Source organism: Amia ocellicauda, chromosome 5, assembly GCF_036373705.1.
Source record: "Amia ocellicauda isolate fAmiCal2 chromosome 5, fAmiCal2.hap1, whole genome shotgun sequence".
NCBI classification, from domain to species: domain Eukaryota; kingdom Metazoa; phylum Chordata; class Actinopteri; order Amiiformes; family Amiidae; genus Amia; species Amia ocellicauda.
The window spans coordinates 49,193,101-49,206,859 of NC_089854.1; the positions used below are offsets into that span (position 1 = coordinate 49,193,101).

Genomic DNA, 13,759 nt, shown 5'->3' on the forward strand with positions numbered 1-13,759 from the left:
AACTCCCTCCGACTGACAATTATAATTGTAAAATATGCATATTGTTGTACACAATGTACGATAATAATCTAAAAACAGACATGTAGTTTAATGGCCAAGTTTAGTGATGTCGCACTTTAGGCTCCCTCCTTCAACTTCTGGAATCACACTGCGCGAATGACCTAGAAACATACAATATGTCTACAGGCTACAATTGGTTTATAATATATTTCACAATTTCAGTTTAATAATCGGGACATTCTGGTATTTGATGGAGCAGCAACTCCTAGACATCTGTCCATGATAAAACCTAATTTTGTATGTATCCCGAAATACAAAGAAACTAGTCCAGTTTAGTCGTTTTAAGCACAGTTGAAATTGGGGATCCCCTCAGTCTTCAATTTTGTTCTTCCATATTAGCTAAATTACATAATTGAACAATCAATTTGATTAAAATATATAATTATATATGAAATTAACCTTTTCACACTGGAACAGAGACTACGTGGGGACTTGATCCAAGTCTTCAAAATCATGAAGGGCATTGACCACATCAAACCAGAGGAGCTTTTCCAGATCAGCAGGGACACATGCACCCGGGGACAAAAATGGAAATTGGGCTTCAAGACAGAAAACAGGAGACACTTCTTCACACAGAGAGTTTTCACAATCTGTACAAACTCCCCAGCGATGTGGCAATTCGGGAACATTTAAAATCAGACTGGATAGGACACCAGTTACTGGACACCAGACGAGCACGATGACGATATAATAGTATGATTTATTAATGTTACTTTATAAACAATCCTAACGACCAGACTTAACTGGTTGGAATAAACAGTAAAGGTGTGGTGAATGAGTTCTCTTGGTGTTCGTATTAATTTCCCATTGTGTTCGTTACAATGTTTCACTCTCGTTAATGGCTGCTTACTTGGGCACTTCAAAAGAAAATAAACAATGTCATTATTTTACAGCTGTTGACTTCGTCTCATAAAGAAACATGCACACAAATAATTCCTACATGCATAAGTATTTTGTCGCCTGGATAAGGACGTCTGTCAAGAAATAAATAGTAATAATTGTAAGAGCAGGAGATTTACATTATTATTATTATATCTAAAAACGCACATGTATACGCTGTATGGCCCTGGAAAAGAACTAGGCCTACTGAAGATAATATATCTTGCCTATCAATTATTATTAGGGATGCCTCGATTAATCAGGTCTATTAATCAACTAATGATTTGATCGATGATCAATATTTTCTCCATTTAATGGTGCAGATTTTTATTTGCGGCGTAATCGCTCGGTGTCCACTCAATCTCACTAGTTGTTAAAGACACTTATAATGCTGTACAACTGTGTGTGGTTTTTAAGCCCATGAAATAAATATTTTGAGGTTTACAAGCCGCTAAAGGGAAAACTCCAGTCTAGCTAGATTCAAAGTGGATTCGGAAGGATACATTGAAGACAAAAGAAAGGTTTTCGGTTTCATTTACAAGCAATACAAGCAAAGGGCAGTGTGAGTAGTTTGCTGTATCACTTGTGAGCACAACACCCGTTTGCTGTATTTGCTGTTTGTTGTATGTATGCCTGGTATATATATATATATATATATATATATATATATATATATATATATATATATATACCTGTGGGTCAGTCACAGAGACAGCAGAGTAAAGAGACAGAGAGCTGGGAGAGCAAAGCAAGCTTTATTGTTGTTACTGAGCATTAAAGACCAGAGCAGATGCAACCAGGGAAACAACAGTAGTTTTAGAAATATAGCAGACTGACTGGACAACTGTCAAAGCATTTTTTCATCTTGTGTAAAAAAGGTTTCACTAATAATGTCAAACTCAAATTATATATATTTTTAATGTAAAATTATAAAGTTTGTTCAGATGAAAAGAAGAAAATTGTGTCAAAGAGGAGAGAGAGATAGAGAGAGGAGAGAAAGAGAGAGGAAAAAGAGGCAGATGATTCATAGCTACTAAACTGCACAGGCTTTAATTATCTCCCTAAATCATTACATTGATCACACAAAATAATGAGCATACATCTCCAGTAAATAAGAAATAAGTCTTTCTGAAAGAAGAACAAAAACAAAGCCAGAGAGATGCACTCCATTCAAGGCTCAGTGGTACATCAACAGAACCATCCAATCAAATGTATGGCTGCCCCACCCCCAGTAGACCTCTCTCCGTGTGTTTCGTGGCTTCTACCCCTACATGAGTCCAGACTACCATCACGTAGGAATAAAAAGCCATAGGACACAGCAGGAGAATTGATGGTGCTGGTGTGTTTGGTGTGGGTGAGAAGCTGAGGGAAGCCTCAACCTTCCCAAATAGTTCAGTCCCCTCAGACTGGCCCCCTGCCCTGCCTTGCCCTATCCTGTCCTCTCCAATCACTTACCTGTTACAGCCAGGGAGATGGAGAGGAGGAAGTGGGTGGTAGCAAGAACAGGAACACACAGAAAAGAAGAGTTGAAGAGCAAGACAGAGATAGACAGAGACAGAGACAGGGAAGTGGATGAAAAATAGATAATCAGTGTAAGTTAGTGGGAGACCGTCATCATGGTCTGTACATTTCCACATGTTTACACAGGGAACAGTGTTGCTACACCAAACAGAAAGCCCAGATTGAGATAAGGAGACTGCTGCAAGGCCACAACCAGATAGGGCAACTTTATCAGTATAACAGCCAAGGTATGGGAGAGGCCAGGGGCCGAACACTACTGTGAAGAACCAAGACCAATATATTCTGAAGACTAAAGCATTGTACATTTGTTGGTACTTGATTTGACTCAATCAGTCTCGGTTCAATGTCAGATCTGAGGCCACAGACTACAAGGATGTGCTTTACCAACAGCTCAGAGACAGATTAAATGACCAGGGCTTGAGCAAGACTCAACCACTGACATTGGATTGAAGTACAGGGGGGAAGACCAGCTCGACTGGGGGAAAAAAAACACACAACATAACCTTGTTTAAAAATTGGCATGGGGGCAGAGGCAGTGTAGAATCAATCGAAGGTGTGCGGCAAAGTCCAGCTCCCCACTGTACAAAAGTAGGGCACCATGGAACAGGGCCCACGATGCGGCCACACCTCGAATGTCAAAACAATGCACCCTATCTGTCTCTGGGGGGCGTCTGGCCTGGGATAGCCACAGCTGGTGTTGCGCAGCTACCATTGCATTGCCTGTGGTGCAAGGTGTCTACCAGCACTGTAAAGCCTGTAACCAGCAACTCAGGGGCGATTCAGGTTGGCCAGAGTGCAGGCACTGCAGTCTCTGATGACACCAGATGTGCTGAACCCACATACACATAGAGATAGTACCAGGTTCAATGCACCGGGGCGCACCTAGACACAGAAGCGCTGGGTCCCAAAGGCAGCGAAGCACACCTTGCAACGTCAAGGTCAATTATTATATTGCTGTGGAAGAAAAACCCTGTTGAAAAAGGGGTTTAGACATTAATTACTGTTAGCGAAGTGAAATCAAGCACACCAGCCAGGGAGCTTTTTAATGAAAATAAATAGTCTGAGGGCCAGGGGGTGAGTTTCAACAAGGAAAAGTCAGTAGTGACAGTGACAGTGACAGAGACAAGGTCAGGAGTCAGCTAATAGTAGCACTATGGGATCTGCAGGTACTCTTCACATTTCTAAGAGCCAGAAGATAACTGGGAACTGAAATGGGAATACAGCCCATCATACCTGTTGCAGCCACCTCTCCACTAGCCCGCGGGACTCAGCAGGCACGATGTGGGATGCCAGCTCCACCCATTCTCCCTCAGGGGACTCGAGGTGAGTGATTAGGGATGAGCCAGGCAGTGAGAAGCCCAGCTGTGCAATGCCCTGAAAGATCTTGTGAAGGTGGGGCTCTACACGATGTGGGTCCCGGGTCTCGGACAGGATCTCCAGCAGCTCCTCATTGGACAGAAAGAAAAACCTAAGAGGAGAGAGGGAGGGAAGTGTATTGATATTATTATTATTATTATTATTATTTACTTCTTGGCAGACACCCTTATCCAGGGCCCTTATCCTTATATGTTGTAATGTTATGTGTCTTAAAGCTTGTAAAGTAATGGAACTGGAAATAAATGGCAGACAAACTCCAGACTCCAGGTATTTTTAACTTCGGATTGTTGTACTCTCTACCAGTTTCTCATGTTGAAACAGTTTCCAGACAACTTAAAAATTCATGGTTTCAATTTAAATACCAGAAGAATGATCAGATATCGAAATATGTTGGTGGTTCATAAACATGAGCAATTATGATCAGTACTGTCATTGTTAATATGTCTCACCTTCTCCAGGTAATCATTCAGCCCCCTGTGAACCCTGTGAATGTGCTCCAGTGTGGCCTGGGCCTGGCACAGCGTGTCCAACAGGGGGCACTGGGAGAGCAGCACCAGCACACTGCCTGTTTGCTCAGGCTCCTGCGTAAACTGCCTCCTGGGGGGGGGTTAGCATGGGTAACTCATTCACAACTGTGAGACTCTTGGCATCACGAGTATAACCTTCTCTCTGGACATCCAGTACCCTGCCTTAAAAAACAGACCAAAGTACACACATACGTACAGACATGAAAAACATCTTCCATTACCCCCAGCCTTATGCATAATTGCAAAGCTTTGAGACCATGTTGGTGTACATGACCACTCCCCCATAGCTCACCTTCAAATCCTGAAACACGCACACGCACACGCACATGCACGCATACACAGCACCTCTGAGGTATACAACAGCTTTGACTTATATGCATGAAAGAAACAATTCACCTAGCAGTGTATGAAAATAAGCTTTTTTAACAAGTGTAATAATATGCTTTCAGCAGGCGGTGAGCTCAATTTAAAAGAAAAAAACACAAAACAAATAAAATCAAATCTCAACCACCGAGCCTGCCAGCAGCTGAGAAAACAATTTCAGTATGGCACACAAGGGTGACATTTAATTCAACCCCCCTTCATTGGTAAAGAGAACGATAAAGAGACAGAGACAAACAGAGGTACAGAGACAGAGAGTTCATGTGGATAATAATTTTGTTCAATTATTATTATTGTATTGACCATTATGCATGAATGTCTACTATATATTTATTATTATTATTATTTTGAATGAACATAACTGGACTCACTAATTTCTATAAGTTAGCTAAGTATTACTATAAAATCTACTTATTAGTTTTCCACAAGCAGTGGCCAGCTGTCACAGCTGAAGTTTTAAATGTCCTGTTGTAACTGGGAAATCTTAGGTTATTTGCTACTTTTATGCAGCTGGCCTCAGGACCCCATGCTCCTCGCAAAGTTGGAGAGCTGGGCAAGAAGGTAGGAGCCGGGGAGTTACCAGGTGCTGTCCATGGCCATGAAGAGCTGTCCTTGGCTGGGCATCTGCTCAAGGATGTCAGGGGAGCTGAAAATGGGTTCCAGATATAGCCAGCCAGCTTGCACCTGCACCAGCAGTCCAGAACCTCTTGTATCAACCTCTAAGGGTGAGAGAGAGAGAGAGGGTAGTCAAAATGCAGACAACTTGGCGAGAGAAAAACACAGAATAGGGGTGCTGTGAAGTTGGGGGAGAAAGGAGAGTTGAGGTGAGGTCAGACAGCTGCATTTGGGAAGAAGAAGTCAAAGAGAGAGATCAAACAGAGAGAGACAGAAATAGACAGAAGGTCAGATGATGGAGAGAGGGTGCTGTGTTGTACATACCAGCTGGCTCTCCCATTTTAGGACCTGACTGAGGAAGGGTTTGATTAATGGAGAGATCTTCATCGCGTTGGTCTTCACTAGCTGGTCCTCCAGTAGCACCTGGGGAGTTAGACAGATACAGACAGACACCCAGACACAGAGGTCAATCGATGGGTACAGACAGACAAACAAACAAATAGTTGGAGTGAGTGATTGAATGTGTGTTTATAAAAAGGTTGTGTGTGCTGGAGTGAATAGTGAGTGTATTCAAGTGAGTGTGTTGAGTGAGTGTGTTTAAAACTGTATGTGTGTTGGCATGAGCATATCACCTGTATGTCATTGACAGCTGCAAGTAGGCTGATCCCACTGGTCTCACCGCCCCTGTTTCGGTATGGTACCAATGTGAGGTGGAGGGGTTGCCACTTCCTTTCTATGGCAACCAGATCCTCTTCCAGTGCCAGCTTCCGCCCTGCTCTTGCACCCATTTCGCTCAGGGCCTCCAAATTGTGCTCCAGCCCCTGTCCTAGCAGCTCGCCCAGTGTCACAGCCTCCCGGGGGGGCAAGGTTACCCCCAACTGCCCTGAGACACAAAGCACAGGATAGCATTAGCAATGCAAATTTGATTTAGGTGTCATTTGGGTAGAGAGAGGTAGAGGTGTGTTGAGGTGACTGTGTGTGATCATGGCCAAGGCATTCCAAGGAGAACCTCCAAATGATAAATTTGAGGCAAAATAATTAGACTTTAATGAAAGAAGGGGGCTTTTTCCTCTGAACAAGTGTTTCATGAAGTATCTCCTTCCCTCTCCATCATCAAAATCCCTTTCCTGAAGAGAGAGACAGACACACAGGCATTGCAATGCCCATGTCCAACAAGCCCCCTCATTAGCACCTCTTGGTACACTGTCAGTCTTGTCTGAAATACCAGGATTATTTGTTCGAGTCCGAATGGCCATTCTGTTGCAATCGTGAATGTCAACCCTGGAGTTCTAGAGCACCTTTTTAATTTTCACCAGTGCATTGCAATCCTAACGATGTGTTTCTAATAGAGCATCAGGAGCTGTCAGCAAGCTGAGTGCTGTTCAGTGTGTTGCGAATAATCTGAATCACTGAATCGTCCTGCCTTTTGTGCATCTCTTCCGCAAGCAATCTGATTTTAATAACTCAGTATGAAAAGTAACATAGAGGGCGTGAAAACCTTGGAAATGAAAATTGCATTTAAACTCTATAAATATGCTTTTATGAGTAGTATATTATGAGTACTAACTACTTATGAGTATAGCCTTACTTGTCAAAATACTGTACATGAACAGGGAATACAGTAAGGGCTACAGCCCAACATAAAGCCCTGCTTTGACCAGTGTACCAGTGTCCTCTCTTTCTTTTACTGCCCTTCATGTTTTTGTGATCCAGGAATGCATGGCAGCTGTGACAGTGGGTCTGCTCAGTCAGGGAGCAAATCAATCCTGCTTTAGAGTAAGAGTTCACATAAAGAAAAATAAACCATCGGTACTATGGTCCTCTTTGGCTTTGCACACTTATCTGCAGTTCAGTACAGTGGAAGGAGTGACTCTCACTATACAGCTGCAATCTGTGTCTAGATGAACTGACCACAAACCCAAACCTAATCTTTAGCAGCCATAGAGAGAACCTGCCCTTATTATTACATTTCTTAGCAGACACCATTTTCCATTAGAATTGTTACAAGCTATCACACTATGTTTTTACATTGACCCATTTATACAGCTGGGCATTTTACTGGAGCAATATAGGTAAAGTACCTTGCTGAAGGGTACAATAGCAGTATCCCCACCTAAGAATTGAACCCACAACCCCTTGCTCCAGAGTCCAGAGCCCTAACCACTACCACTACTGTCCATGGTGCCCTGGTTTCAGTCCTGGCTGTTCAACAATCATTAAAATAAACTGCTGGACTGCTGTACAGTACTGACGGCATGCACCACCGTTGTGCCAGTCAAAAGGAACAAGATCCCAGTAGGTCTTTGTGGTTTAGGGCACTAAGTGTACATTCTGCTGTCTACCAGATGTGTATATGGTCTTGTGCAATGCAAACTGTGCCAATAAAAAACAGTAAAATATATACCTGTAGGAACTCTAGTATGATTCAACATTAAGTGACAATGTTGGCTAGGCACTGTAGGAAGGTAAAACAGAAGCTAGCAAATGTGGTCTGATGTGTCAGAAAGGGAAAACGATCCTCACTTCCTGCTGAATCTGTCATTGCTGTGGGCTGCAGCAGAGAACTTCTCATCACGGTGCAAAAACCACTCCCAGCTTCTATGGAAGGCAGTTTGAAATATTCCAGTGGTGTATACTGTACAGCAATGTCACGTTCTATGGTCTGCTGCACTGGAAAAAGAAAAGGAGTGTACATTAAGAATGGAGGGTTGACTGACTGTAGGAACTCCCTAGCCTTAGTTAAGACTGCAAAAATAAAATGGAATTTCAATTAAAACCAGTCATCTGAAAGACTGAAAGAGACAATGGAGAAAGATTGCAGTTACCCAGACCTTTTGATGAGCCGGATTGAGAAGAACATTCTAGAGATGGTGGAAAATGTGCTGAGAGCCCCACCAAATGGGCTAACAGAAGGAGTAGTCAAGTGTCCTACATCAGTTAGGGTTTCACATCATGTACAGACATGATCATGATTATGATCATCATCAATTGGCAGATTTTTACTTTCTTAGTAAGTAAGAAAGTAAAACAAAATATGTAAAACAAATTAGAAAAACCTTTAGCAATGTACTAAATGCTTTGTTAATTTAGTCCTTAAGTCTTCTGAAATCGATTTTTTTTCTTCTCCTAATGAAAGTGTGGTTAAGCAGAGTAATTAGAACAGAAAAGGCTGCTGCATTGATCACTATATCCCATGAAGAGTTAAGTTTATTGTTGGCATCCCACCACCCACCATCCAACCCCAAAAAGCAACCTTCCCCACTCTCTTCCCTACCGCTTCCCATCCCTCTGTCTGGGCCCTAACTGCTCAGTCCTGATCTGATCATATTGAGGTAACATTTCAAAGCCGCTAATAAAGGCATTGATTTCAGATCACAGCCAGGGAAGATCTGATTGAATTTGGCAGTTCGTTCACCCGCAGCTGCCTTTGCTCACGCTCCTGTGCTGTTCATTAAAAACCCATCATATAAAAAAAATAAAAGGGATTTGCAGCAGACAGTTCTCCCCATGCTAATGGGCATTTTATTACATTAAAAGGAGAGAAGAAAGAGAGCAAGAGAAAGAGAGAGAGAAAGTTGGAAAAAAATTAAGCTGTGAAAAGATTTGAATTTTATATAAATTCCCTATGCCTGCTTAAGTTAATTGAAAGATTATTTGGTTTGATGTTTTTGATGCCCAGCCCATGTTAAAGGGTGGCAGAAATAAGTTGGCCTGGCCTTCTCCTGGCTCTGTTACATTTGGAGTGAAATTTTGATAGCTATTTCACTCCATAGTTAAAGTGCAGAAGGGCTAGGGAAGGGCTGCAGTATACTGCACAGCCCTGAAACTACACCTAATGAAAGTTTACTGCAATTTAATAGGATCATCACCAAACAAGTCCCGGATTTACAAATGAGAGAGAATCTGTCTTCTGAATGTATTCATTTGTATTCTATTGTCACCTTGGCAATACTTGTTATGTTTGTGATGCCAATTAAACATTTAATCTTTAAACTTGAAACTTGAGAGAGGGAGAGAGATAGAAAGAGACACACAGAGGGAGAAGAGGTAACTTGCCCATCTTATTGGCTGTGTTGTCAGTAGCTTATTGATCCTAACACTTAAGTTAGCTCTTGTTTGAAACATCTTAGTGAATCAGTGTCCACAACACATACACGTATCTAGTTACAAACACCTAAGGGTTCATACACAGAACAGAGAGTAGCTGCAACCACTTGTTCTCTTTTCAAATGCCATCTGGATCACAGAATAAGATATTTGCTATGAACCAGTTACACTTAAATTCACCAATAACAACAAACCAGTGCTGCATAACATACTCTGGGTATTGAGATCTGTGATGGACATTTCAGTTGCAGCTCAGGTCACTTCTGTATGTAAAAAGGTAAGCAGCATGACATTTGTGTTACATACAGAACATTGGTAAATTGGGATAATACACTGGGTTCTTAAGGGTTAAATATAACATTTATTTGTCCAGTTGTCCTAGTTTTGTGGTATAAATATCTACTTATCTGGTCCCGTGTAATGCACAACTTTGAGTTTCAAAGACATGTATATGTATGCTGTATCTTGGATATTAAAATGCAAATTTTACATTTAAGACCAGGCTTTGCAGTTATTAGGTCATATAGTTTGCTCAGTGGCACAGTGAAAAACTGCATACTAAGACACTCAAATAAATATATTTTTTTGCGATCGATCAAACTGGTCATGCGGTTAGGCAATTCAAAACTCTTGTCTTGTGTGGTCACATACGGTCACTATTATACAGTATGTACAGACTAATAAAACACCTTTAAAAAACTACAATAACTCCTAATTAACAAGTGCAGCATAATACACAGTTAATACTAAGTAATTGTAACCATCATTTCACATTAACGTTTTTCTTTTCTTGGTTTGGTCCTTGGCGCTTCTCTTTTGCTATAGTTATTATAGAAGGTATAAGCAGGGCAAGGAAAATCAAAATCACCAAAATTATTGGTCATTTTATATTCTGGTGTCATTAATAAATTATGGCAAAATAGTTTTTAAAAGAGTTAGGAAACATTAATAATTCAATTTATAAATTATCAATAAAGATTTGAAACAAAATAGTGTTTTATAAATCATATATTATAAAGGTTTATTGATAATTTATAAATGGAATTATGATTCCTAACTGCTTTTTAAAAATATTTACCAACATTTATTAATGATTACTAGTGTTTCTAAAATATTAAAGATTCCATAGCAATTGTATGAAACACTGCGAATGTGAAGGTCTGTACAGAACTGAAATGGCTAGTTACACTGCAGCAAAGTGAGAGTCACACCTTCACATTATCCTACAGCCGGCAGAGTCTTACTGTACGGTTCGGAATATCAAAGTGCGGTGTAAACATTTGCCATGGATTTCTATGAAGCAGTTTGAAACTTAGAGATAAACATGGAAAAGTGGAAAAACATAAATCAAAAGAAGAAGAAGAAGGTGGAAAAAAAAACTTGCAAAAGAAACAGCTTGAATGACTAATAAATGTTAGCCATCTGGTAATCTTAAAATAATGCAATCCACAGAGTGGGCACAGCTGTTGCAACTATACCATTAACACCTTTTAGTGAACTGAAAGAAAAAAAAACATGTACTATTTCTGATTAATTAATGGTCAGTAAACAAGACCAGATTGTGCATATATCTGGAATAATACATCATTATGAATAGCCTAGTCAGTAAAAAATTTCTATATGTGCAATATCCAACTTATTTGTTTATTTATTTTAGAGTGCTAAAAAATGTTGCATGTTTTTGCATGCAGGATGTGTGTTTTATTTTTTTTATGAGAAATGGTTGGTCATTTTAACATGGCATTTTATGATTCTTTTTCTTTCCTTCCTGCCTCCTCTCTCTCAGCTTGTCTTCAGGTTCTGGGTGACAGTGGCAGAGTGTGTGTCCATGATGCTCCCGTGCAACCAGACTGTGTAATCAGGCCCTAATTGCAGTTTAGTGCTGCTCCAACGGCACTGCACAGCAGCTGAAGGTCAAGGTGAATAAACTGACGAAGAGTCCCTGCACGGTTCACAGCAAACAAGACTACAAATTGCTCCCCATGCATGTCCTTTCAGAGCAGGAGGGAAGGACATTGGGATCAGTGGCCAGCCTCTCTCATATGTTAAAAACAATCTCCAGCACAAGGTCATTAAACTGTGCCAAAAATATATATATAACACCAACAACAAAAATGTCTACTTGTTTGAAAAGAGCCGAACTGCCCTTTTAAGCCTGTGTCATGCAGTTCAGTTGCAGAAGCAAGGACATTGCATACAGAGAAGCTAATGAATGGCTGAGTTCTAGATCTTCCAGAAGAAGGTTTTTTTATGGTTGATTGCTATTATTATTTATTATTGCTGTTGTATTACGACTGTACTCAACTCACACTGCTTTTCCTACTCTACAGTATTTTCACTCTTTCTATGCTTTCCCTATTTTTTCCCTATTCCCTGAAAGTTACTAAACTATCATTGTGCATGACCTACACTACAGTCCCTAAACGCTCATTGTGCTTTAAACTACCTACAGTACCTAAACTCTTACTGTAGAATCTTGTTTCTCCCTCCAACAACCCCTTCTCACCGTCTGGCTCATGAGATCCCGGTGTCGCTGCTTGATGCCCGGAGCACTGATCAGGGGCAAGTGGATGCGGAACTTGTCTAGTTGAGTCTTGATGGAGGTGGCGACCTTATGCAGCCCATGCAGCTCAGGGGAAAGTAGCTCCTTGGTTAGCTTGTAGCTGGTTCTCCACAGCTCCTGCACCTGGGGATTACACCAGAGGTACAGTTATTGGCTAAGCAAGTGAAGAGCACACGTAGACACTTACCAGTCAACCAGCCAATCAATCAATCAATCATTTGATTATTAAAAAAACTAAAATACTTTATAATCCTAATTCCAATTCCAAATGTGTCAAAGGTCCTCCTGGTACTAATGAATTGAAGTAACATGTCAAACAGGGCATTTTTAGAGAAGGGTACCATGTACAGGTAGTCCTTGAATAATTCAGTTTCAAACAATGCATTTTTGCCATAACGTGGTTTATACTTTACTACCCATTATCCCAATAATGTGCACCCATTTCATGATAACACGATTCATACACAACTCCCAGTAGCGCAGAGACTGTTATCTTCATCTAGTTTGTTTTGGCTTTTGCCAGAAGTATCTTCAGGGCATATATTGATCTCTTTATGTTGCCTTAATCATAAAGTGAAATATAATTATCATGGCTCCTAAGCATGCTAACAGTGATTCTAAATACCAGAAAAGCAGGACATCAATTATTTTGTGTGTTAAATTAGACATGATAGCTCAATTTGATTGTAGCAAGAGAAATCTGAATATCCAGACAGCTTCCTGTCTCAGCATTATTTGCAGCATCTAATCCCACACATCCTATCGAATCCGATTGGCTGGGATTTGTTGACCGTCAGCTTCAGTCAGGGAAGCACACTCATCAATCATTGGACTAAACAATTTTATTTTATTGGTTGTAACTCCCCCTCAGCTTATTGAGTAATAAATACAAAAAAACATGCACAGGAGCCCTTTAAACTGAGAAGTGTCGCAATGCAATGCTGTAGCTCAGGCTAGGAAGGACGTACAATAGCGAATACGACTTTTGAAAGGTTTGGATCTCTAGTTTAAAAGACATTATGACCGGTGTCTGCATGTATTGAGTTTTTATTTTATTTTTCAACTTTAGTGCTGAGATATTCAGAGGTCTGCGAAAAATAATTTTATTTGTAAAAAGTGAGCAATATATTTTGGTGTTTTATATGAAATTGTGTTGGTATTATTTACTTGTTTGATATTCCATGAACATAACCTGGACATTTACATGGGTTTCAATGGGAATATGTGTTTCCAATAACTCAATTTCACTTAACATGGTGATTTCCAGGAACGTAACTATGTTAGGATAGGCAGACGGTGTTGATCAATCAGTCAGTCTGCTCCACACGATACAATTCAACAACAATAATATCAAACTATCCTGTTTGCAGGTTTGCAGTCCCAACTTCCGTTGCTCTGGTTAGAGGCATTATGTCCTTCACTGAAAATTGAAGGGTAGTGGGGGAGGGGGGGGGGGGGTAGGGAGTGGTGCACCTGCATAGCAAACAGATCCATATTGGACCAATTTTATCCAAACAGCTCTGATTTTGTTTTAATCCTTTTCTTCCCTTTGCAGAGGGAAAGAACACAGCAGAGTCAATTCATATAGAGTCAGAGTCATATATTAACCCATGACTGTGAGATGTAAGTTACACTGGGTTCTTAAAGGTTATGTACAGACGTGCTCAAATTTGTTTGTACCCTTACAGCTCATTGAAATAATGCTTCATTCATTCAAGTGATGAAATTA

At 40.6% G+C, this 13,759-nt stretch overlaps 1 pseudogene; it reads right to left on the bottom strand.

Moving 5' to 3' along the window:
• The window catches only part of LOC136749052 (dynein axonemal heavy chain 3-like), a 92,093-nt pseudogene extending 78,569 nt beyond the window's left edge, over nt 1-13,524 (bottom strand).
• Between the last annotated feature and the right edge of the window lie 235 nt (nt 13,525-13,759).